This window comes from Pelecanus crispus, chromosome 2 (assembly GCF_030463565.1).
Source record: "Pelecanus crispus isolate bPelCri1 chromosome 2, bPelCri1.pri, whole genome shotgun sequence".
NCBI lineage: Eukaryota > Metazoa > Chordata > Aves > Pelecaniformes > Pelecanidae > Pelecanus > Pelecanus crispus.
In genome coordinates this window covers 118403908-118430945 of record NC_134644.1, presented here as the reverse complement: position 1 = coordinate 118430945, position 27038 = coordinate 118403908, and the positions used below count along the sequence as shown (strand labels likewise).

At 37.9% G+C, this 27038-nt stretch overlaps 1 protein-coding gene across 1 annotated transcript in view; it reads left to right on the top strand.

Moving 5' to 3' along the window:
- Positions 1–27038, top strand: part of PTPRM (protein tyrosine phosphatase receptor type M) — a 509987-nt gene that overhangs the window by 291438 nt on the left and 191511 nt on the right. The gene's annotated exons all lie outside the window — the stretch shown is intronic.

The window sequence follows — 27038 nt, the reverse complement described above, 5'->3', positions numbered from 1 at the left end:
TTGTGTGGGTGGCTTCTTTAAGGTAATTGCTTACTGCAGTGTTACAAGTTCAAGGGCATATCACATTTTTTATGCTGAGCTACTGTCTTTAATATTCACTCTTCTTGTTACTTCACAGATTTAAGATGATAATCAACTCTTAGTAAGTTAGCCAATTTAAACAATATGTACTGTAACATTCATAAAGTATTTACATTTAATTGACCATGATAGCAGAAAGAGGGGAAAAAAAAATCAACCTAGAAAACCAGTAGCTCGGATTCTTTAGTGTTATGTAGTACTCGTTAATGAATTTCCAATTTGCAGAGGTGTATTTCACTGCCAGAGACACAGTACTGTGTAAGTCCTTCATTGATTAGGATAAAAGATGCCTGCTTTTTAGTGAAGAAATCAGAGGAATAGTTAGATTATTTTGAATGAGAACCAGTAATGAGCTCAATACTCTGAATAAATGAAAATACAGATGAGAGAGCTACAGATTTTTCAGAGGTTTAGGATGTTTTTCCTTTTGGCTAATCATGTATCATCAAAAATGGTTCATTCTTTTGTTACTGTAGGAAGAGTTTCCACCTGTAGTGAATGATTATCAATTATTTTCGTCATGGTGCTAAGGTTTTTGGTAATTTCTGTTTGTCTGGGAAATACAGATCTGGTATACTTGTATATGCGTGAATGAAAATAAATGTTCTTTGGGTTTCTTCAGAAGACTCAATGTTTTCATATAATTAGGTTTTTTTACTATGCAGCATGTTCATTGTTGCATTATATATTATATTTAGGTAGGTTTGCTTTTAGGAAATGCCACCCTGTTGGTCATTCGGAGAACTTTTTAAAAAGAAAATGTAATGCTTTGGGGAAGTCTGAACCAGCTGAGAAAAAAACAGAAAGCAATTAAAGCAGATTTAATGAAACTGATTTAGCAGATTAGATTAGAAACAGAAGGATTTGATGTTTGTCTTACTTCATCTCACAAAGCTGTCATTTAGTCCTTTTGAATTCAAGCATCTGGATTAAAATAATACCAGTTGGAGTCATTGTTGTTTAAACACAAACATATTAGAACGTTAATAAAAAAAAAAAACCAGTTTCATTCCTTTTATCTGCATCATGAACTAAATGTGATTGACTCCTATAGTAGTAGTGACACATCAGAAACTTAACTGACAATAGATAGGAGCTAGTTAGGAGATTAAAGTGTGCCAAGTAAGGGGGTGAGTGGTTAGGAAAATAAGAGGAGAGATTTAAAGTAACATGAAGCTGTAGAACTGACAGATGAACACGGAGCAGCAAATTTACCAAAGTCCTTTGCAACAGGTCTTAAAATAAAATGAATGCTGACTGCAAATTCACAATGTAAATACTGAGTGAAGCAGAGTGAAAATTAAAGAATTTCTTAATATTTTTAACATTTTATTTTGCATTACACTCTCAAGCACACTGTCATTGCATAGTTTGCAGAACGCATTCTGCATATGGATTTTATCATCTTAATCTGTATTCACTGGGTGTTAAAAGTTTAGTCATACTTCATTTATGCACACCACTAAGCAAGATGCCCTGTCTATTGATTCTGCTACAACTACTGGCTTGCTTAATGCAGATTTTTGAAACTGCACTAAACTTCCAGTGTAAATGGTTGTTGTTGTTTTATTGATTGGCACATCAGCCATGTCACATAAAATTCTTTAATTCCTAAGATGGATAAGGAGAGCACAAATTCTACCATTCAAGTAAACCAAGCTAATACCTGAGGTCATTCAGAATTCCATCTTTTTTCTGCGATTAAATTCTTTTTCTCTACTTAAATATGAAAAATCCTGATATCTTATACCTTACTTAGAATCCGCACACAACCACCACAACATAAAAGGAGAGAAAGGGCAATGCCGATGGTTTAAATGTTGATTCAAAAAGCAGACTTTATAGAAATGTTCAGGAAGCTCTGTTTACAATGATAAAGTACACATTAATCATGAAGGCCAAATGGCATTCCAGGTTGTTTCACAATACATAAGACTGGACATGATTAAAATGTATTTTGTCAGAGTTCTAATACAACAAATACTGCTTGCTTTGTCTTCAATTTCAGGTCCAGCATGTTTTATGGCTGTTGCTGTGTTTATTTCAAGGAGATTATTTTGGCATTATATATGTTTAAAGCAGTAATGCATTCAGTAATGATGAATGTGTGCACTTCTTTAACAGGTGGCTAAGCTATTTTGATTTTTAGAATAACTGTAATTTGCAAGACCTTTTTTTTTATTTAAGATGATGGCTCTGTGGAAATTGTGTTATATATGTCTTACTGTGGATACTCTCTTTTTTTCAAAGATATGTGTATGTAAGAGTCATTACATTTTTAAAGAGTTCGCATAAAAAGCACAGAAATGCGAATATTTTTTCTATGAGGGCTCTTCAACATCTATTGAGGGACTCACTCTTCCAAGGCAGTATCATTTGTACTTTTTACTTCCTCAGGGCAAGTTAGCCTAAAGCTTAAAAGACCCTGGGGCCAAATTGTCTGCAGGTACATGGATTGGTCAGTTCCATTTACTTCAACTAACGAATGCTAATTTATTGCAAAGATCTGGCTCATTCACAGAAATGAAAAATGTAATGCTTGGTGACTGCATGTATTTAGTGTTATTTATATATTCATCTATGTTAGAAAGAGCTTTAGATTGTTTGCCGCATTCCATTATAAAAGGTTCTTGTGACCTTCTCTGGAAAAGTTTTCCTGCAAGCTTTTAGCTGCAGCAGGGAGAAGCAAGTTTTCTTTGTCGCATAGATTTCCATTCAGTCTTGCCATGATAAAGGTTGAGTGTTTCCACTTCTTTTATCTCGCTTATGTAATAAGCAAAATGCTGTCACCATACCAGCCTCCTCCTGCTATTGTGTGCCACATCCTCAAAAAGCCGTAAGAGTAAACATCACAAAGATTTTGGCCCAGATACCACCGGAACCACCTGGCAATAGCAAGCACTCTGGGAGCAACAAGACTGGGGAAAGGAGCAAGAAGGATAAGAAAGAAGGCAAGACCATCCAGCCTCTACTCTGCCTCCTGGTCTCTTTCTCACATTATATTACAGAGCTTGGCTCAGCTGGATTTGCCCCATTAAACCCTTCAAATCAGTTAATGGCCCATTCAGCCACCCTTTCTGCTCATGTAGACACCACAGACAGTTGATACTTTCCTCTTCCAGCCTAAAGTGAGAGAACAGGAGGGCCAAGCCTGTCAGCTAGCAATGCCCTGTGGATGCAGTACTTGGCATTTAGGATGCCAGACAACTTTCTGTGCTGAGTATGTGGGATCAGTCCTGCAGCACCTGGGGCTGCAAAGCCCAGGCAGGAGGAGAGAGGGAGGGAGAGAGAGAATTGCAGCAATTGCCTAGTAGTATAAATTAAAACTACCTTAAAGAAAACATGCAGAAGGAAGCAAATAAACTTGGAATTATGCAAGTTGAAAGCTGAGACTGTGCTAGAGTGAAGGCAGTCTGTGTACTCTCAATGCATCCCCTTTATCATCAGTGTGCCCAACTTCTTCAACATGCATAAATAAGAACAACTCTACCGGGAAAATAAAGAAAACATCTCTTTACTTGAAGTGCTTAATTTTGAAACGTACTTTTAATCTCTCTTTCCTGAAGAAGTAATGTTTATTATATTCCAGCCCAAAAGGCCATACTAAGTTATTAAGTATTTTGAAGTGTAGCTGAAAACTACCATAGACATTTCAAACTACTTGTTATCTAAAGTGATAAGCACTCCTTTCTACTACTTCATCAGATAAACACTTCATGATGTGTTCAGATTGTCTAAATTCCACAGAGATTTACATTTCTTGTTGGCCTAATCCAGACCTTTAAAGGCACCCTGTAAATACGGGGTTCATTGTCACAGGTGGAATTAAGGCCATCTGCACATGGGCCCTGGGATAGGACCAGCGTGAATCAAAGGAAGATGGATGGTGTAAAGAAACCTTTGTCAGCCCAAATCCAGGGAGTACTTCATTCTCTATGTGGCTTAGCCATTTCAACAACACTCATAGTATGGTGATTCTCAAACGAATGACAGAGGACACCTACTTCCTACCCGCTGACTAGCAGTAGGAAGGAGTAAATTGAACTGAGGTGGTCACCTTTGAAACACAAAGACTCGTATGTAATGCAGCAGTTCCCTACTGGAACCACCATGTGCTGCCCACCAAGCAGAGGTCACATTTGCCTTCCCATCCCTGCCACACACATTGCAAGGTAGGAGGATGTGTCTTAGGGCCTCATGTCTCTCCTTCAGCATGACTGGTGCTATGAGGATCAGCCTTCTACATGTCTGGCCATCCCCTCTGGTTTGTCACTGTGTCTACTTACGTTCTCATAGGCTGGCAGCAGGAGTTTGCACTCCTTGTGCCATGTCAGTTAGGGCATGCAATACTGTTCAGACACTTCCATATGAAGAAATGGGATCATCTGAAGCCTGAGGGACCTTTTACAGGACCCTCCGATCTGACAGACAGCCTTCCAGAGAAGCCACTACCTACCTTTATTCTTGAAACCTACCGTCTTCACAAAAACACTCACCTGGTCGGCAGATCAGCAGATTAAATTGTTTCACTGGCAATCAAGAAATCCAAACAAAAGCTGGCAAGCTAGCCAGGCTGTTTGGAAACCTGTGGCAGATACCATTGGAACTCAAAAAGCAGCAGGGCTTCAAGCACTCTGAATACAAAAATTTCAGGATATTTTCCATAACCTTAAAGAGACCGCGAGGCACTCACATTGCTGTTCTGAGTATGTGGCAGCCACAGGGCTGGGCCTCGAAGTTGCAATCTGCTTCTCAGAGAAGGAGGGGTACTGGTATCTCAGTCTGAGTTTCTGTGTTGCATGGTAAGAGCACAGCATTAATTCCCATGTATGAATTATGGAGGCAGACACCATAAGTATGATTGTAAATTCAGGATAAGTGAGCAAATGAGTTTTGAAATGGGAGAATGCTGATTTGCACAATAAGAGATGTGTTAGCATTCTGTGTGGTATGGCAACAGCACATGCAAATAAAAGCATTGCAATATCTGTATTTTTAGCTCTGTCCTCTCACAATTCCTACCTACCACATTATGTAATGCTAGCGTGTTATTGTAGTTTCCTTCTATTCCCAGTGATATTACGTGGTAATGCAGTAATGAGAAAATCTCATGTAGACACAGCTGAGAAGTATCAAAACTGTGCATTAACCAAGAGAGATTTGGAAAGCTTCCCACTTTATTATTATTATTATTTTATTTATTATTTATATTTATTATTTATATTTATTATTTATATTTATTTATTATTTATTATTATTATTTATTATTCCCACTTTATTAGTGAAAAGTGAACTTTGGCCTTTCAAGAGCTCACTGATAAAACAGTCTAGATATTTGGTGGATTTATGATAAAGAAATGGCTATGTTGAAATATTGTTACTATACATGTTCAAGTAGTGTTACTAACTCACTAGTATTCTGAAATGCCATGTTCAAAATATAGCCTTTTGAAATACTGTTGAGACCAAAAGGTCTAAAGAGCGTGGAGGGAACTTACTGTCCATTCTTTAATTTGCTTGCCACAGGCATCCTTTCTATTGTTTAAGGGTCTGTAAACATAAAGACTTGAATTTTATGCTGTAGGGTCAGCTCTTGCCTGCAAACTGTATTTCCAAATCATAGTTTTACAACCTGTAAGGCAGCCAGTAAACTTGTTTGAGGATGTCTGTGATACAGAAGGGACAGGATTTTATTAATGCCCATAATTGTCACTTCTTTATAGCAACAAGTATAATTATTTGCAGCAGAAGGGTCAATTTCAGTTTCATTGAAGGAACAGTACAATAATTGCTTATGCTGTAAAAATGCTGTAAAAATGCTGTAATTCTTTTTTGTTATGCAGTAGAACTTGTCCTTGGATTTTTACTGTGACTTGAGTTAGAATTCATGGTACATTTTGCCTGGGTGTGCGTGGTGCAGCTTCACATGTCCTGCTGGCTTGTTCAGAAATTTCCATGGTGCTTTTACTGTGACTTCTCACGTAGTTCCTGGGTAAAAGGAACACCGATTCTTGATTTCTTTAAGTAGTAATTTGTGTCACTGAGAACGCAGCACGTAATGCTATCTGCCACTTAGCAATGTGATTAAGAAAAATTAATCTATGATAAATAAAGCAAGCTAGAGCAATTCCAGAATAAAAGAGAGAATAGATTATTCCATATCTCTGAAGCGATTATTTTTAGTTTCATAAGTCACCAATACTTTCTCAAGGGTTCTGGTTATAATTAACAACTGAAAAATTTGCTGTGCTGTTATGAGGCTCTGCTTTTTTTTTTTTTACACCTTCCCTCTGCATGCTGGCCTTAAGTCAGATGCAAGGGAGACCGTATCTTTGCATAATTCCTAATGATAGTCTTCTCTGTATTGCTTACCTCTCATTCTAACAGCATGATAGTCCAGTTCAGCTAGGCTAGTTCTCTGCTAACATCCTTTGGACCACTGGGTTTTTCCAATCTCCCTGTTGAAGGCTGAAGTCCAGCAACAATTCCACTGGTGAATCATAAACTCTTGGAACTCATACCCTGTTTTGCTGTCTGTGGACTGCCAACTTCAGTCAGAATAGATAAAATATGTTTTTCTTAAATCTGCTTACTAAAATGAACAGCTCAGTCTCTGAGTATGCAAGGAACAGAACAGTGACATTTTTCCATGATCGCTTTCCAAGGGATGGCGACTCAGTGCTCAGCTTAGCCTGCTTAAGTTCAGACTTTAGACGTGCATATTTACTAGCAAATTTTGTATGCCCTGTACTGTTCTCTGGTACGGAGGCCACTTGGCTGAAAACAGTCCGTGTTCATACTGCTGAGCTCCCAGGCACAATGACCAGCTACAGACTGCCAGTTCGGAATGTCTGGAAATTTTGGGGAGAGTGGTAGCTGGCTGGTGCCAAAGCCCTGCTGGGGACCTTTCAAACAGTTTAACAGGGAGGACGGTGTTGTATTTCTCTATTCAGTCTCCTGTTACTCACATAGCTTAGATGGATTTTAGGCAGCTCAGTGTTAGCAAGTCTGAGCCGTCAGCCTGTTCTCAAGTATTGCTATGTTCTCAGTAAACCAGTAGAAACCTCTAACTAGGAGCACAAAGTTCCTAAAGCTCCTCCTAGGCAAGCAAAAGACCTGAAGTCCTTATTCCTTTCCAACAGGACTTTTAATGTGTTATATTTTAGATGGTCATTGAATAAAACCAGAAATAGACAGAATAAGGAGAGTCTCTGTTTGATTAGACAGATTCCTTCTAGTTCTTGATTCTTTTGTATTTCTGTCTGCATGCTAGGCCAGCCTCAGCAGGAGACAACAGTAACGCTGTTCAGATGGCTGAGGGGTGGGAGCAGTACAGTAAAAATCTCTCAGGTTGAAAACATTATTGAACCCTGGCCTCCAGTTTCTGAGAACATGCTCAAGTCGTTAGGTTACTGTGGAAAAAGCTGGCATGACTGTCACGTCTCTCATGAGACATTTGTATCCTAAGCGGATCTTTACCTGTAGTAAAGCCCCGAAGAAAGTGCCTTTCAGGTCTTTAAATGGAAGCATCTGCTTCTGGCTGAGTTTAGGTAGTTCCTCAATTATGGGCACACTGATCACCCCACAGACACAGTATGAGAGGTACAATCCCACCTTGACCTCAGAGTAGCCCTCTGGAGTTGTAAAGAGATGTGTTTCTCTCTCCCACTGAGCGTGTAGGGGGCTCAAGTGTATTTCTGGGCACTTGCCTTGAGAGAGAGTTGTGTTTGATTTAGGAACCATAATGAAAGAATTATGAACATCGCTGGAAATTACTACATTGCATGATTTTTACAAGTGTACTCACCTGATACATACCTGAGTTCAAACGCAGAACGATCAGAGCACTCCTTGAAAATGTAAGAAAGAGATGCTGTTGCCCTGTGCTTACTGAAGTATGCCAGGGATTTGTTTTTGTTTTACTGTGTGCTGTGGAAGGATTGCAGGGGGAGTATGTGAGTCAGCTACATTTCCCTGAGTGGTTGTTGAACAGGATTTTGTGGGGATGTACTTTCTGGAGACATTTTAAAGTCATTTTCTGACGATGTGTTTCACAGTAGCTGTATGTTAGTTAGTAGCCACAGTGCTGAGTGATCCATTCTGAATTCCTGTAAAACAGTGGTTAGGAACTGTCAGGCACATATAACCCATTGCTGTCTCTGCGAGCTTTCACTTGATCTTTCTGTGTATTATGCATGTGCACTTCCCATATCCTTAATGTCAATCTGAAATTAGATTTTCCGCTGTGGCTTATTATCTCACTATGGTTCTTTCGGTTTTGTGGAGGTTTGAATCTCATTGGTATTTTTGCTTTTGAGTGCTGGCTGCCGAAGTGAGATGTCCCAAGTGAAAAGTATGGAGTTGCTTTTAGTGATTGTTCACCCATTTGACTAAATAAGCACTCAGGTCAGTCTTGCAGGTCATATTGGATCCATAGCTACTTGGGCCCTGTTAGTACTGAAGCCTTGGCAGTGTTGGACATCAATCTTTCTATGCTTCAGCCATGTCGTATACTTTATATTTTTTGTGGTTCTGGAGATTCAGTTGCTTTTCTTTTGTAACTATTTAAATTATCTATGTATTTTTAAGCGGCTCACAAGAGCTGTAAACCAGTGGCCATGATGTAAGTACATGTTCATTGTGCCATATTGTGAAGTACTGAATTATCAACCGAGAAGTGACCCAGTAATATTCTGCATGTTTTGTTTATAGATATCAAATGCAAATATAACACATATAATCCATTTGGCAGTAAAAGTAGATCCTGCCTGCAGCATTGGATGGAATACTGCACAGAAAATATTGAATAGCCTTCAGGATTAACCTCCTACAAATAGGATAAGATGCAAAGTTTGCATTTTATGAACTAATAACAAGGATGCATGTTGTAAGATAGAGGCTCATTTTTGGAAATAACAGAGGAGAAGAAAGTATGTATTGATGGCTTGTGGTATGACTGTGAATCATCAAAACGTGGCATGACTGTGAAATAGGCAAAATAGTCTGTACGCAGCAGGTGGGGTTTCCAGCAAAGGTGACAAGCTTCCAGCAAAGGTGACAAGCTATAAATGCCGTTGTACAAGACACTGGCAGGACCTCACGTGAATTCCTGTGCCTAGTTCTGATCTACCAAGAAATACTTAGTAGCACCACAGCAGCAGAGCGTTATGGCATAAATGATCAGGGAATTGGCAAACCTGTGTTACATGCAGAGGGACCGAGAGAACTCGACTTATTTCAGCTAGCCAATTAAGGCCAAGAGAAGACATGGTTGTTTTCTAAAAATACATTAGAGGAATAAACTGAAGAGAGGAAAAAGAACAATTTCAGTTCAGGGAGCATGTAAATAAACAGCTCAAATATCAAGTCTCTACCCAGTGATGAATTGAAGCTCTGAAACAGGTACAGATACAAATGTCAGGAACATGGTGCTAGATAAATTTATAGAAATGATTATGAGATGCGGTATTGTGTGAGAGGTAGTCACATGCACTGTGGTGCCAGAAGTCCCTTTTCAGTTTTCTGTACATGACAACCCCCAGAAAAGCACAAGCTTTTGTCAAGATGCTCACGCAGACTAGGGCTGTCTTCATCAGGGAGCCAAAAGTCAGCGGGGTTTTTCTAATAATTTCTAATACACAGAAGTAACCTGTACCATTTTAATTGCCTTTCCCATAGATTCTTTGACAATGGTGCATTTTCATACTGCCGTTGACCTTCAGATTTTTTCTTCCGGTATTGCATTTTTTGAGCAAGTTTATACGAGCCCTTTATTCACTAGCAAACACTAAATGGCTGCATTAAAAAAGATTCTATTACTAATACATAAATGCATGGCAGGAGGACTGTGGTTTCCAGGACAAAGTAATTTGGGAGAATTCCTAACTCTCAGTATAAATAATATTTGATTGAACCGTTCTCTGTGTGCTAAAGCATTTTGATCACGCATTGCAAGCAAACAAGTGAATGCTCTTATTTGATATTAAGTAGTATTAAAGGAGACAAAGGAATAAAGAGGAATGCTACATGGAAAGAGGAAGAAAAGCTGTAGATGTCCTCCAAGTGAAACACTGTCATTTCCCATACTGGATGCTGAAAGAGTATTCATTTTACTGAACATTAACATGAAAACTTTCTTTCTTTTACACTATTCATTTAAGTAGGGAAGGAAATCACTGGCATTTACAACAAGCATCACGACTCTAAAGCATTGCTAAGTAAAAGCTAATCTGCTCAACTGGATTACATTAAATGACATAAAGAAACATTAGTCACTTACTGGGCTCTACAACTGAAAGCAGCAACTCTTTAGTCAGGAGCAGTATAAATGCCTCAGCCTAAAACAGTCTCAGAGAGTGGTAGGATAGATGTCTAAGGCATTATAAAAATGTTGAATTTAGGGAGAAATTGCTGTGGGGAAATGAGATGAGGGCAAATGAATTAACTGTGTTCTCACATCTAGAGTTGAAGCTGTTTTCAGGATTAGTCTCATAGGGTAGTAGAAGCACAAGGCCAAAATCTCATCTGTATTTAACAGTTGTGCTAATCCTGAACTGTGCAGAATCTTTTATCTATGGCCAGATTTCCCGTGGGAAGAGCTGTACAATGTCATGCTGCCAAGGTTTCTATGCCACCTAATCCTACCAGAGTCATTCCCAGTGCAGGGAGGAGGAGAAGTTATACCTTTACTGACAGATTAGAAGGTCAGCCTTGTATTTATCCACAGAAGTCCTGAGAAACTGGGGGCAATGCTACAAAAACTGACTGTTTTTCTGCATCTGCCTGCATCATTCTGCACTGCTGATTAGAGTGCCCTGCAGAGCCTTTTTGTAGAGAAGACAGGATGTAAATGAACACAGACAGTAATCTCCGTTTCCAAATTGCTGGACCAGGACCCACTGCATTTAAGTTGTGGAAAGAGACGATAGCATTAAGAGATGAGAATTTTGTTGTGGTTATTTTTGCTGTGGTCCTGCTCTCCCACAGCAGAGTCAGCAGGAGAAAATGTGTCTGTGCCTTGGGTCGCTTAAGTGATAACGCTAGGCTTTTCAGTCGCAACTGAAGCACAGGCACGTGCTGCTTTCCACCAAGTCTCCCATGAAAGCATAGCATCTGGCAGAAGGAGAAAATGGACAAGTGAGACAACAGCTTAAACCACTGCAGCGGATCTGTTTGTGCTGGTCTTCCCGTGCTTCATGTTGTATCCCCTGGTTGAATAGATTAAAAACTTCATATCCTCTGTGAGTGCTCTAATGAGCAGTAAACAGTTTTCAAGCTTTGAATCAATTGGCTTGTGTATTCATTCAGCTGCCTCAGCAAACATTTTTCTTTCTGTGCTGCACACAAACCAGCGGGTCGCAGAGCATCCTTGAAAAAGGGAGGAAAAAAAGCACTCTCCCTCTACCAATAAACCACTCATTTTAATAGATCTATTTGCTTAATTCCCCAGCCCAATTCAGTAGTGAGTTTCCAGTGCACAGCTTTGTAGAATACAGAAAGATCTCATTCCTTCAGTGTTAACATTGTGTCATTAATCCATTAGCTGATCTTCTGCTCTAAATACTAGTTCTTCATTTCTGTGTAATATCCCGGGTCCTTGATCAATTTGCACGTGCATATTATTTTACATTCATAAATAAGAGCTGTGCAACTTGCCGTAGTTGCACACGTGAACATTATTACATTTGCAGAGTGTCCACACCTCATGGACACTCTCCAGGGCATAGTCACAGCACTGCAGGAGTTTATGGTTTACTAGAAAATATTGAAGTAGAATATTGCTTGCTTGTAATCGGTTTTTCTTAGTAGAAGTGATTTTTTTTTTTTTAATTTGTAAACCCCTGAAGATATTGCAGTGTATGTGCATATCTTTATGTTGCAATTTTAAATCTGTAAGCTGTATGTTTGTTTTTCTTACCTTTTGCAAACTGAGCATCCCTAGGAATTTGCAGAGAATAGAATGAAAACCACTGCACTAGGATGTAGCATCTTATGTAATAAACATAAATTGGGGGTTGAATACAGGAGAATGACCAATAGCGTATCTTATCATTTATGTATGGATTTAGATCAGAGGAAATCTTCCTATTCTTTAAGAACATCACATTATTTCTCAAAGTATTTTTTCATTGTTTTTATATTTTATCTTTCTGTAGCTACTGGTCTTCTTCAGGGCTATTGAGGAAAAAAACTGTGGTTTGCAAGTGGCCCTGGATTTCTCTGAAAGTAGAAATGACTCAGGCAGGCTCTTGCACGAAGACTGCCTTTTTTTTCTGTTACTCCATTCCTTTTAATTCTCGTACAGTATTTTATCATATTATATCCAGCAGCTCTGAACATTGTAGAATGATAACAACATAATATAGCATTTCTTAAAAATATGCTTGAATCTCAACATTATTTAGTGGAAATGACATAACACATTCATACCATGTAGGTTTAAAGAACTAGTAATGTCCCTGTTAGGTGGGAGTCTGCATTTCTGTTTTCGTGGGAATCCAAATGAACTGGTCATTTAGACCTTGCTAGATCTATTCTCTACCTAATTTGTGAAGATTGGGTCATGGCATTGTGTCATATTTTGTAATAAGAAAAATAACTAGTTTGTTTCTTCTTTGCATCCTGGCTTACGTAGCAGGAAGGAACCAGGCAGAATCTGATGGTTCAAGTACCGTCAACAACTTTGCTGGAGCTGAAAGTGTGTTGTAATGAATCCTTCCATTCTAGTCAGAAGCAGACCTACGATTTGCAAGCCGTAGTGAGCTTTCTTTGAATATCAGAGAGTCAGGCATATACTTTCAGAAGTGCTACTACTGATTCTGATGAGATGGGCTGTGGGATCTCACAAGTTGTTGCATATTGGTTTGCATGTGTTCAGACTCCTGGAATTTCCTTTTGTTTCTTCCTCATTGATCTGTACTTCAATACCATTGTGCATCAATATTTTCTTTCTTTGCAACATTGAAAAGAAAGGATCAGTCAGCTCTGCCATGGCTTTCAGTTTTGAGTATTTCCTTCAGATCCCCTCTGACTTCATTCTTTTTTAGACTAAATTATTTCAGACAGTTTTGCTTTCTTTAATTTCTTTCAATCTGTGGCAAGACTTTACTCCTTTTTCCATGCTTTCCAGTTGTTTTATAAATTGGCCTTGGCAACCTGAAAACTGGTGAGTTAAATGGTTTAATATTGGCTTATAAAAGCACCTCGCTTGCTGTACCAAGATATTTTTGTCTCATATTTATGAACTTATCATTTTTCTGTGTTCTTTTTAAAAAGAAATTAAGCAAAGAACGTAAAGCTGATTAAGAAGCTTTGAAATGGTCTTTGGATTGTTCCAAGTATCATGAATGTAAATTCATTGAAAGTATGGTTTCTGGCTTGGTTCCAAAATCCATTGCCTTAGTTTCAGCAAAGTTTGTTGAAATAGAAAACACTGTTAATAGAAAACACCATTCTTCAGACAATTAAAATCTTATTTTATGATACAATGGCACATTTAAGCCTTCAATAATAGATAAGATTGCTCAGTTCTTATGATTCACTACTATGCATAGGATTTTAAGGTCATATTATTTGATTTGGACTAACTTTGGCTCACAGTTGTGCTTGTTTACGATCTGTCACATTCTGTTAAGTCTTTGGTAATTCATCTGACTCCACACTCAGGTAAATAGAACAGATGAACAGAAATGTATTTATTAAGAGTCTTAAAATAATTTATATTCAACTGCTGGTATTTTTTGGAAAAAAAATTGGCTTTCTGAGATGGTAGGACCACATCTGCTACAGCTTGGTGCTGAGAAACTGCCAATCTGACTGAAACAAAGGCTTTTAGAATCAACTGCTAGTCCTTTTCTATTTTTGTACCGTATAAGGTGATCATTTTGCATACCGTGAATGATATCTAACCTTTAATTATAATTGCTGTGTCCTTGTGTTTGTTACAAATTTCTAATTACTAAATTGCAATGACATCAAAGAAAAACATGCTCAAGTAAAGAAATCCTTAAATTAGTTAAGTCAAAAAAATCAGCAGCAAAAATCTTTCATCTTGACCTAATTTACTTGAAATTGTATGCCTGATGTGAAGATTAATAACAGGTGGCCTTTTAGGGAGCACTCAGCTTGAGTCTAATGTTCTAGTTGTTCTTTTATTATCCCAAAGCTCTATAACTAAAGGATTTTTTCACCCTGCCCTTTGTTCACAATATGGGACTGTAATTGAGTTCATATTTCTCACCCAACCTTTCAGCTGTAATTAATATTTTATTATATCAGATTTTATCACTAAATAGCCTAGCAGCAGGGTATTGAGCCACACACACGCTCCCACACACGCGTACACACACAAAAGCGATAGTGACTTATTTGATGCCAAGCAAGTCCCATGTAATGAATTATGGTTGAGAGAATACAAAACACATTCATGGTACCCAGCTAATATTCCAAAGCAATTTAGGACTGATCTTATCTTGATCAAACCAGGACAAAGAGAAATTAAAGTTACAAGAATGAAATATTCAACGCTGTGTTATTATATCAAACATGTGGCATCTAACAAAAATTGTCTGTGCAAGACCAGCTATTATCTATTTTCATTTTTGTATTTTATGAGCAAGAACAGCTTAGGTCATGTGCTTTTTGTACTAAGAGTTACACAGTGTTCTCAGAGCTTTGCTAAGCACGAACACCTCCACAGCATGACAGATGTAAAAATCTGAGCATTTAAGTTGCTACGCTATTTGTTCTTCAAACTGGAATAAACCAAAATGCCTTCCTTTCACTGCACTGCATGCTGAGAGTTTTTTGGTTACTCTGAAGTATTTGGATGGAAAGAAGGTGTTTTTAATACAAATTTTGAAAGATGGAGGCAGTTGTATCATACAAATAACTATAAACAAGACCGGAGAGAAATATTTCCTAAACCTAGATAACTTTGATGACCAGTGGTTTTCATTATAAAAGCCACCCACATAATTTGGGACTAACTGGCATTCCTGTTCCTGGCAGGATTTTACAGAAATCTCCCTGCCTCTCCTTCTCTGTCTCTCTTTTCCTCTGCGTCCCTCTCACCCTCTTCTTCCTTCCCTCCTTCCCTCCCTACTTTGAATAGGTGATTGAAAAAAATACTCAAACTAAGACAGAGTTCACCAGCAGGATAGTGTAGAAGAAGCTCTGTACTTGAAATAGTTTGTTAATTCTTTGATATCACCAGAAATACCCTGTTGAAATATATCTCTGCTACATTTTTTTTACATTATTTTTATTTGTTTGTACACAACAAAGTCACCCAGATAATGAGTAGGCCCGTCTTCCCCAAGGCAGAGCTCTGTTGTAGAGATGAAGAGCAGCTAAGCCTCCTCAGATGGCCAGGAGAGGAATTACAGCATGTTTCTGGTTACTGAAAACCGTAGTCTTAACTGTGGTAGAAAGGATGGCCTAGAAGATGCAGCACTGGGGCTCGATGCAGATGAGAGCACAGTTTTATTTCTGGTTCGGGTAGGGACAGTCTGTGTAGCTTTCTGCAAATCAGTATATCATGCTCTCTCCATTCCTATCTCTAAAATTAAGATAAATGGAAATAGCATTTTCCTCTCTAAAGGAAAAGAGGAAAAGATATCTACATATGGTTGTGAACAACTTGGCAATGGTGAGGAGTGTCATAATAAGCAGCTGTATGTACAGCTAACTGTCTGGAGAGAATTTTTTTTTCTTTTACTCACCTCTTCCATGATGCCCACCAGAAGATCTCAGAGTAGTGGCTTTGTGGAATATTTTGTGGAATTATTATCCTCACAGTCCATCTCTGGTTTTCATTCATTTTAAAGCCATGTTGTGAGCAGACTACAAAAGAAGTAGGGAGCATACCTATTTTATACTGCTCGGTAGTGAAGTCAGTCTCAAGGCCCTGGCAAATCTGAAGCCTTAGGTTAGTTCAGTTTAGACCAGCATCCTTTAAGTTAGTGATACTGCTGCTTGGGCTTTAAATTAAGAGCATAAAGCCTTGTGGAGTGAGATCAATAGCATCTGGTGTCTAGAGGGACTGAGCCCTTAGACTCAGTAGGAATAAAACTTGTTCACTGGTAAAATGAAGAAAGGAAGTACTCCTTGGCGTGTGTGTGCTATATAACATATCCAAGATAAGAATTGAACGTTCTGGAACATAACTAAGTTAAAGTTTACACCTGATTTTATCCTGGTTTCCTAAGAAAACAAGGTTTATGTATCATACTGTTCACCTGTCTGTATGTTTGTTCCCCCATTAATATTGGACCTCTTGGAAATTTTCAAGCACTTGTGAAAGAGTTTAAATGTTGCATAAATAGTAAGTTTCTCCCACAGTTTGGAATCTCTGGGTACAGAGGAAAGACCCAGAATAGTATCTATGTGGAAGGATAGGCTGTGTTACAGTGTGAACTAGTTAGTTCATTTCATTTGGTCCATCAGTAGGGAGCTACCATTCACATACCAGCAAGCCCACATGTAGCCCAGAAGCAGCCACAGCATGTGTTGCCTCTTTTCCAGCCAATATTTGGGAGATACTAAAAGGAGCTGAGCATATTGAGGGTGGGAGCTGGGTATCACAGACAATGTGTGGAATATAGATGGGATTATGGCATGTTCTTGGGTACACTTTCTAAACTTCTCGCTGTAAAACTTGTAGCGTCGTAGTCTATTTATAAGGGTTTGAAGCATCTTCTGTTTCAAATGGCATTTAAAGGACGCAGTACCGGATCAATGTAAATGGGATGTTGTTGTCCCATATACATGAAAGAGATATCAGCAGAGGATTTTCATGTTTGCCAAAAATACAATGGTGACATACCTATTAGAAAGACTATCAGCTTATGTATACCAGAGTTATTTATGGAAGAAGCCAAGTTTCAGTTGGTAGAGCAGTTCAAAAAATCAGTAGATAATCGTGAGCATAAAGAGATCTTGTAACAGTCATTCTTGGATAAACAATTGCCCTCCTTCAATCTTATAACAAACCTTTTACAAGCATATTGCATGTAATTTATAAAAAGTAGCTGACCGTAAGTTGTTACAAAATGCTTTGTTTGAAGTATATCTGTATTACATAGAATTCATTTCTATTTTATCTTTCCTCCTACTACTTTTTCTTTCACTTCTTGTTTATCAAAGGTGATGGTACATCTCAACCTGGTTTTGGTATATTACCTGTTCTTTTATTTTCCTTTTATTGTCATCTTCTCTCCTCTACGTTCCTACCCTGTGTAGTCTTTTGTGTTCTTAAATGTTTCAATCTTTCTCTGGTTTTGTTTGCTTTGTTTTTTGTTCTCTTTTCACATGCACAGTTACTTATCTGCAAACTAAAACTATTTAAATGTGTCCTTACAGTCTCTTCATTCTAAACATTCCTTTTCCTGCCAAAAAAAATTAAACCACTGCCAAATCTCTGGTGTCCTCCTTAGCTTGTCACTTGCAGTCTGTATTTAGTAGCTAGATCTCATTGATACAGTATGGAGCACATTAGGGGAGATCTGTAATCACAGATGTCTTTTGCTTGTCCAGCAAATACACAGTTAATAGCTGAGAGAATTTATGAATATAGAGCCAAATGCTCTCTTGCCTTGTATTACTTACACCTGTAGAAAATTACTTTGAAGTCTGTGTGAAACAGTACCATTATAAGTAGGTTTAATTTTATTTTCATTTTGCACTCACTTTATTCTGTGCAGCACTACAGAATATGTGCAAAATATATATATTTTCTTGACACTTGTGAGTTTGAAGAAAAAGCAGCCAAATACATGAATGCTTATTAAGTATGAGAAGCAGAAGCCACAGAGAGGTTGTAAGTGGTTCAGAAAAGTATGTTTCTGATCATAGTTTTTTTTGTGGCCTGCAATATTTTAGAACATTTTTTTTTCAGTAGAAGAAATAATAATGAGAAACCTTACCTTCAAAATGACAAAGGGACATATATGCTTATCTTTATAGAAAAAAAAAAAAGGGTAGAATTATGTGGTTATTTCTAAATATGGAGAGTTGCTAATACATTGTCCCTCATCAAATTGATCATATCAATATAGAGTAGTAGTTAGTCCCTTGGAGAGTGGGAGTGGGGAAATTTTATTTCAGGATGAAGGGCTTTCAGGTGTAGAAACATATGTAACAGTTGTGGAGACACAGTTGTGTCCTTGTCATCCTGTTTGTAGTAATTCTGACAGTCTCTTACACTCGTATACCAGTACAGTAGAATCACTCCCAAGTCCTAGTTGGGCACAAGTATTTAAATAATTAGAAATAATTAACCATGGGGCTGTGTACCCAGGGGAGGGGAAAAAAAAATCAATATTTATCAATATTTATCAATATTTATCAAGAGCAGTCTCTTGTGCCACAATTATTGTTGGCATTATGTCTAACCACCACTTATATATATGCTGATCAAATGCTTCTTATCAATTTTAATATGCTGTTTCAGTAGTAAATTAATACTTGCTTTGAATAAGGGTAGGTTAGCATATGTATTGAATTTATTGATTTTTGCAAAGGATGGACTGGACAAAGTCAAAACTGCAGTCCATCAGCATGCTATATGTCGTAAAACGGAATACAGATTATCTACTACCACTTACATGTTGGCAATATTTTATTATCCTTCTAAAATAAAAGTATTACAAACTGAAATCCTCAGAAGATTTTTTCCTCTCTCTCTCCTTCTCTCTCTGATTTATTTACTAACAAAACAAAGTCATATTTTGAGTCATCATTTACAATATCTGAATCTAAAGGCAGAAACATTTCACAAACATTTCATTAATGGTACATGATTGCCTGTGATTACAAGGCTGAAGATCAGCTGGACATTCTCTGCCCTGACATAGTGTGCTTAGATTCTCTAAAACAGTGAATTCGTATACTAGGAAATAAGGCAAAAAATTAAATACACTGTGTCATCAGGACTAGGTGGCACCCATCTGGCCACTGGAAGGTGGAGGGAGCGTGCATGATTGTCTCCTTTTCCTTTCTTGCAGATTTTGGTGTAGGAATTTTTGGAGCCCAGGCTCTGATGTCTCTTGTAACTCCTAGAGAGTCCAAACTCACAAAAGAGAAATTTATCAGTTCTTCTGGTTTTTTTCTTCTTTTTCTTTGGAAAAAACGTTAAACCCATGATGAACTTATAGTGGTCATTGCTTTACTACTTTCAGAGCCCATCTGACTCTTCTGCAATTAAGATATTATGTAGCAAGTGTTTCCTTTCTTGAGGGAATTGAGTGCATTGTCATATCCTCCCCTGGTGACTGTCCTTGGAGGAAAGAACAAGCAAAATATCTTTAACTTCCAGTGACATAATGCTCCCCATATGAGAACTATTGGGTTTTCCTGTATAAATCCATAGGAATGCTAAGGAGAGGTTTGCTTGGATGTATTTTTCCCAGAAAATCCCCTTTGTAAATACTGACTTTTAAGTCTTTGAGACTGTCCATACAAAAGAGTTGGGCAGTCACAAAGCAGCTTAGGAGTTTTACATTAAAAAACAGATACCGTTCCCCAGTGGACTTGGGTCTGTGAAGATAAAGCTTATTACAACACCTGAGAGTTTACATTTGGCAGTATCTCTAGGGGCTGAACCTAAGCTGTCTTATCTCCTCCTTTACAGCTGTTTAGGTATTTCTGCTTTGATTGACCTGAGAAATAGGGCTCCTTGCATGACAATGGAGGTGCTGTATAATATTAGTCCCTCTTGTGTTCACTCCAGGTCTGATTCCGAAAGATTTGTGGCTTTCTCCAATTTGACTTTTCCCATGGGCTGGAAAATTTCAGGTGCCAGTAAGAGTGTTTCCTGAGAAAGAAGACAGACCCTGCCTTGGAGAATCTAACCAGCCTTATCTCTTGACTTGCAAAGCCAGTAAATAAAGCCAGGTGTGGAAGTTGAATCATTCCATTCAAGTTTCAACAGGCTACTAGCATAAAGTATTTTCTTTTCTTAGTCCCTTTCCTACACTTTGGAAGCACCAGCTGTCCCACAGACTTAGAAACCTGCCAAAGATTGTGGAACTTCTGTTTGCATAAACCCTCCTGACTTCATGTAAAGACGCAAAGAAGAAGTTATAGGGATTTAAGACTTCCTTCACTCACAAAAAGAAAAGGCAATACATCTTTAACACTGGTATGTCAAGCACTTAAATGTGCACAGTTGTAAGATTTTTGATTGCTTCTGTGTTGCCAATATTATATGCAACATTGTCTAGTTCACCTTCTTTTTTTGCCTTTATAAATTAGATCTTAGTATATTACTTTAACAATATTTGCATCGTTGTTGGCGTTGATACAGCAGCCTTAATGTGGAGGGTTTGTTTGGTCTGTTTGTTTTTCTTTACTATAAGTTCTGTATTTTCAGGTCTGAACCTTATGTTCATGCAAGGTTGTTTTTTTTTTTAAGCGTCTTCATTTTTTTCTAATTTTAGAATCTATAGCTGTATTTTGCTTAAAGCCCAGACAATCTCTGATCTCCCAAATACAACGTTGCTGAAATAGGGGGGGACTCCTTGAACAGTCTTCTCCATCATTAGTAGGCATACTCATTTTTCCTCTTGCTAATCAAAAAAACCTCCCTGGTCTTACTTCTACTCCATAAACTCCCAGTTTATGGAGTCATTGATCTAATCCCTATCCCAACTCCAATTCACTCTCAGAAAGAAAAAAAAAAATTCCAAACTCGCACAGATTGCTTTATTTCTAATACTTGGACAAGAAAAGTCACCCTTCCCAAATAAACTACCTGTTTTATGTTCTCTCAGGCTACCCTCGTCGTGAGACCATACCATCCCTAGGCACAATTATTACTGCACCCATTTCTTTCAGCCTATAAATCCTGCTCTTCAATATAGCAATGGTCTCTGTTTGATAAGCAGACAAAACACAGTTGAGCAGTGTCTGCTTCCCCCTTTGACAAAATGTGCAAAATTCTGCAGTGGTCAGAGGGACAGCACTACTGTTCAGCTGGTTCTCTGGCTTCACATCTGTACTGAAAATGGAGTATATTTTGTTCAGTATATATTATGTGTTGCTAGAACTCCTGACCCACTGGCAAAGCCTATGTAGCTATGATGGTGAGACACCTGAAGAATTGGGGATTGTCATTATCACCTTTGCTTAATGCCACCTATAATAAATATACAGACTCTTGCTCAGTAGGAGGACAGTTAGTGGTAATTTCTTGTAGCCGCCTTCTAATTGCCTGCTAACTGTAAATTATTAATTCCTGTCCTTTAAAGAGTAATTTCCTTATTCCATTTCAAGATACAGTTTACATATAATTTCTAGTACTGTAAAATTTTAAGTTGTAGGATGAATTACAAGAACCTAGTGCAATATAAGGGCAGGAAGAAATAAAATCAAAATCTCCAGTATTAATCCATATAGATACATTATGAACATGTCAGAGACAACTGATGACAGAAGTGAAGAGGAAGTTATGTTGCATATTATATAAACAAATTGTCCAAAGGTTGTCTTTTTTTAAAGAAGCAGTGTTAAATAATAAACTTGCTACATAACGTATGATGAGCAAAGATGCATGAAACTTTGGGTGCAAAATGTGCGCAAAACAACTGATATTTTTACAAAGTGCTTATGACTTAAATGGCAATACTAGAAGAACAGAAGAACTTTCAGTGTCTACGCAAGTATTGGTGAAATTGTGGGGACCCTACAGACTGTTATGGTTTGAGCAATCAAGTTCTTCATGGACATAAAACTGAAATAACAAGGTGGGGTTTGGGTTTCTTAATTTTGCTGTTTATTGGAACTTTGGTATTTTAGTAGAAGAATGCAGTGAAGTGATTCTAGCATACAGATAAAGTAGGGCTGCGGGAATAACTAACTGAAATAATGGTCAATATGTAGATTAAAGGTTATTCTACTGTTTGAATCTGTTAGAATTAAAAAAAGCAAGCATGCAAGTCGAGATACAGAAATAGATCTAGAAAAAATACGTTACATATGTTTATCATAAAGCATGAGACTAACAGACTTACTACAGTGAACAGAAGACTTCAAATTAGGCTCTACAGTGTCACCATAACAGTCTGCAAAGATCGCCCAACAGTTTACACAGCTGATCAGGGCACTGTTAGTGGAGCTTAACAGCTTTGCAGGCTTTGTACATTTCCTAGGAAAAAAACCCTATTTTTTCAAGGATAATAAAAAAGAAGGTCTTGAAGAGGCTTTAGTTTTGAACAGTTAAAGCAGGCCAGAGGGAGTAAGAAACTTTCTCATTCTCATTTTACAGCTGGAGAACTGAGGCACAAAATATTTCATTTACTTGCCTAGGATCACACAGAGCAGTTGTATTAAGACTAATAAATAAATTCAGATAATCTTAGTCTAGATTCAGGTCCTTAGGCCATCTTTCTTCTGCAAAATAAATTTTTAAAAATTCTTTATGGCTTCAGTTAGGTGAAGCATCAAGACTGTTTAAGAGAGAAAAAATAGAGCTGACATTTCAATAATGAATTAATCAAGCTTGTTTTCCCTTTGTTTTTGATTTGGAATTACTTTTGGTGCAGGTGTAATTATAAATTCATAAGTTTCAATTGATAAATACGTAGATTGTACATGTTAAAGACTTCTGTATTAAGTGTCCTGAAGTCCATGCTTGTCTCCAGTAGGACCTTCCTGGAAAATTATTTTGTCACTTTGAATGAGACTTTGATTAATTAAAATTGGATTCACTGCATTCCAGTAATGTGGAATAATTTCCTGATTCAGCAAGCTACTAAACCCCATCATTTCATGTACTTAAGAATAGATATACACTTAAGTCTTCTTTTGAATTGTTTGAATTGTTTGGTTCATTTGTCTAAATGTTCTTGGCATCTTTGACTACTGTGTTAATGTGTTTTCTTTCTTCTTTCATGTCTCTTTTTCAACTCTGCCTAAAAAAAATTGGTATATTTAGCAGACCTTGACAGACCATTTTAATTTAAGCAACTCAATTTCAGTAAATATCTGAGAAGCCTTGTATGTCTAATTTCTAACCAAAATTACAGTCCGTATTATGTTCAGAGCTGTATCTCTGCATAATCATTTAAATTTAGAACTGTTTTGGAATTGTTAAAGTGAAAAGCAGCTTAAAAATTATATCAGATTTTTCTTTTCCCAGACACCTTTTTTAATCCCCAAATTTGAAATATTTGAATCCTAAGTTAAAAATAATTCCCATTTGTTCCTTTCTTGATACAACAGTAAGTTTCAGTCTATATAAAAGTAGGTTTTGTGTTCAATTTCCAAGGCATTGGTATTCTATAGTAGAACTGCGTAACATGATTTAAACTTAAATTACGTTTCTTTCCTTCAGAATGATCAATCTAAGTTCTACCAGTAGTCACTATGCTTTTGGCACCTTTCACTGTAGTGTAGATTTTATTTTTTGGATTACAGGTAGGAAGACTTTATTCTCTGAAATGCAGAGGTGTGGAAAAGTAATAATGCAACTTCAAACAAGCAGGAAATCTGACTAATACCTAAGAGGAATAATAGAGTCCTGGTGCAGTGCTAGCTCAATTCACTAAGCTTGAACCCTTTTCAGAGTAGGCAATTCAGCTGTTACGTATTAAAGAAAGCAATTTTAACAGTAAGAATTAGAGGAAGCTTTTGGATTATAATTGTAATTGGGGTAATTTTGTAAAATTCATTAGCAAGATGATCTCATTTGTACAAATGTAAAACATATCACTCATAAAGTTCTGTCAGGTTTCCGTTGACCCAGGTGCTTATAATGTGTTAATTTACATCAGAGAAACAGCAGTGCGTGGAAATTGGGCAGCAGATAGGATTTAGTTATTTTTCATTAGCACTTGGACTTTGATAAAGGGGAACAGAAAAGAGCTGCTTGACCTTTCAGTGCTTAAATTATTAAAGAGCAAATAGATTTGAGGTCTAGATGCTTGCAAATCTAATTTGTCTTGTGGAGTAAGGATGAAAAGACATTTTGAGTTTGAAATTGCTCCAGTCACCTTAGTTCTTTCTTTAATGTATCTGAAGATGAATAGATGGCAGGCATTTAAAATGGAATATACAAGGAGTAGTGCATGTAGTATAACTAACATGAATTTGCCAGAGGAAAAGGAGCATTTTAATGACAGATTTGTTTCTAAAATATCTACAATCTTTAGCTTTAATCACTGAGTGAAAAATGAAAAGAATCCTCTTTTCAACCAGTACTGAAACGAGTTACCTTGTCTGGTATGAGGTTCCTCTTATATTCAGTTCTGCTGCAATAAAAAAGGTAACAATACTCTCTTGAAGGCGACAGCCAAATAACTTAGTTTACCATCCGTCATGCTTTGGTGAAACTGAGGGATTTTTATCTTTGCTGTGGTATTAGGCAAGTGTATCCAGCTTCACTACTTTGCAAGAGTAAATGTTTACATCGCCTTCTGCTTTTTTTTTTCCAATACTCCATTTAAATTTGCAAACAGTATTTATTGTAGATTCACTGTAAATTAGTAGTTAGAGGAGGCAATACACTCTCTTCGAAGTATCTTGGAGTCCCAGTTCTAAGCAACTGTGTTTTGTTCTAGAAAATGAACTGCTGAAATCATGTCAAACATTGATTTGGAAGAGAAAAAATAAGATTGTAATGTAGATATTTCATGGCTAGTTTTTACAGATCAGTTCTCGTAGGATCAAAGAAAGGTTGCCATGTATTGACCTTCATTTACTCCTCAGCATGGAATTAATCAACTAATAAAAATCTTTCTGCTAGATGTGTAGACTTTGTTGCAGAGAGCTGCAAAATGTACAGACAGTGGCCTTTGAGTGGACCCTCAACACATTTGTTTGTCTCCCTGGCTGTACTAAACTTATACATGGTTAGATTTCTGCATTGGGATTCAGCATCAGATTAAAACATCTAAATTTAGGTGTCCACTTGTAGATGTCTACATGTGAGCTGAGTATTTAGTTATTATAGTCAGTGGAGCCTAGAAAGCAATTAAGTTGACCCAAAAGTAGACACCTCCTCACTGATCAGGTCTTTAAGATCTGTTGCCGGGTTGATCTCCAATGACTGTGTCTTCATGAAGACACTTCAATCTAAGTGTCTTAACATTAAACTAAATCTCCACTGTGGTGAAAGTCTAAATCAGGCAGAAGAAGAGGTATTAAGTGTTCCCAGTGTTAACCTTCTGAGCTTTTTTTGTGAGCGTAGGAAGTGCAGCATCTCCTACTGGAAATGCTAGATCTTAAAAATATAGCGAACGGGGTCTGTTGCACATGATCAGTAGGTCTGGTAAAAAAACAGTAAAGATGGCCAAGAGAATTGGCGTTCTTCTGCCTCTTGGTGATACTCATCTATGAAGGCTCTGCAGACCTAGCATCGTGCTGTCATAGAATCATGAAGTCATAGAGTGGTTTGGGTTGGAAGTTCAACACCCCTGTTGTGGGCAGGGACCTCTTTCAGTAGATCAGGTTGCTCAAAGCCCCATCCAACCTGACCTTGAACAGTTCCACTGATGGGGCATTGTTCAAGGACACAGCATTATCTAAATATGCAAAGGCAGCTGGAGTGTAGAAGCAGTATGTCAGTCTGGTTGTGCGCTGAGTCGGTAAGGCTTCAGAGAGTGCAAGAGCTGGAGACCTCTATGCCAGCACTCAGAGCAGCTTGAGTCTAGCAGAGCTCCAGCAGGCGCAGGAGCTCACTGGCTCGGAGCTGGCTTGGTGACTGCACAAAGTCTTCTCTTTTATTTCTAAATCAGATTTGCCTTCAGAAGGGGAATAGCCATAGCTGTGCAGTGATATCACTAAGCCAGTAAGCCCTGTTGGGTCCAGACTGAGACCTGCAGAGGCCCAGCCCAAGTATCCCTGTACTTTGGGCAGAGTCTTCTATAAACATAATCATCTACCTACAGATGATGGAGTGGGAACAACATGTCAGAAGACTCTGTGGGTATTTCATCTTTAAGAAACATACCCTACCCAGAGATTGCTGCTTTTTATGAATTATCAACTTGAAAGATGATAAATTGTTATTAGAAGTAGAAGATGTGCAAAAATGTGGACACATTGCCACTTTAACATGTTACCTATACTGACTTGCTTTCTGGGATTCAAGATTCCAGGAGACAAATAATGATTAAGAATCACTGGCCCCCAGTGAAGCAATAAACTTGCAAGCCAGTCCTCTTTAGAGACATGGACTTCCCACTTCACAAATTTGAAAGCACTGACTCAGGCTTTTACAGCAACTGCAAGGGTATAATGATTACACTGTTTGCATACACAGCAGAAATCACAATTTCTTTGTTCCTGCTTGAATGTCCATAGCACCTTTACAGTGGGAGGGATGGACTGTTCCCTGTAGGTCCCAGTACAGCAAAGAAAGCAAGTGCAAACTGAATTGCTTTGCAGAATGCAGAAACTTAAAAATACGGTTATCTCCAAGATGTGTAAAAGTGCTTTGCTGAGTGAGAATAACTTCCATCAAAAAGTGTTTTATTCTTGCTCAGTAACAGTCAATATGCCACTGTAATTTTAAAACACTGTAATTTACTCTATGTGTGCTTTTATAAATAGTTATAATGTCAACAGTTGAGCAAATACTATTCCCCGTGTCGTGGTTTAACCCCAGTTGGCAACTAAGCATTGCACAGCTGCTCGCTCACCCTCCCCGCCCCAGTGGGATGGGGGAGAGAATCGGAAAAAAAAAAGTAAAACCCATGGGCTGAGATAAAGGGAGTTTAATAGGACAGCAGAGGAAGAGAAAATAAGAATAATGATAATAGAATATACAAAGCAAGTGATGCACAATGCAGTTGCTCACCACCCGCTGACTGATACTCAGCCAGTCCCTGAGCAGCGATCGCTGTCCCCCGGCCAACCCCCCCAGTTTCTATACTGAGCGTGACGTCATATGATATGGAATAGCCCTTTGGTCAGTTTGGGTCAGCTGTCCTGGCTGTGCCCCCTCCCAGCTTCTTGTG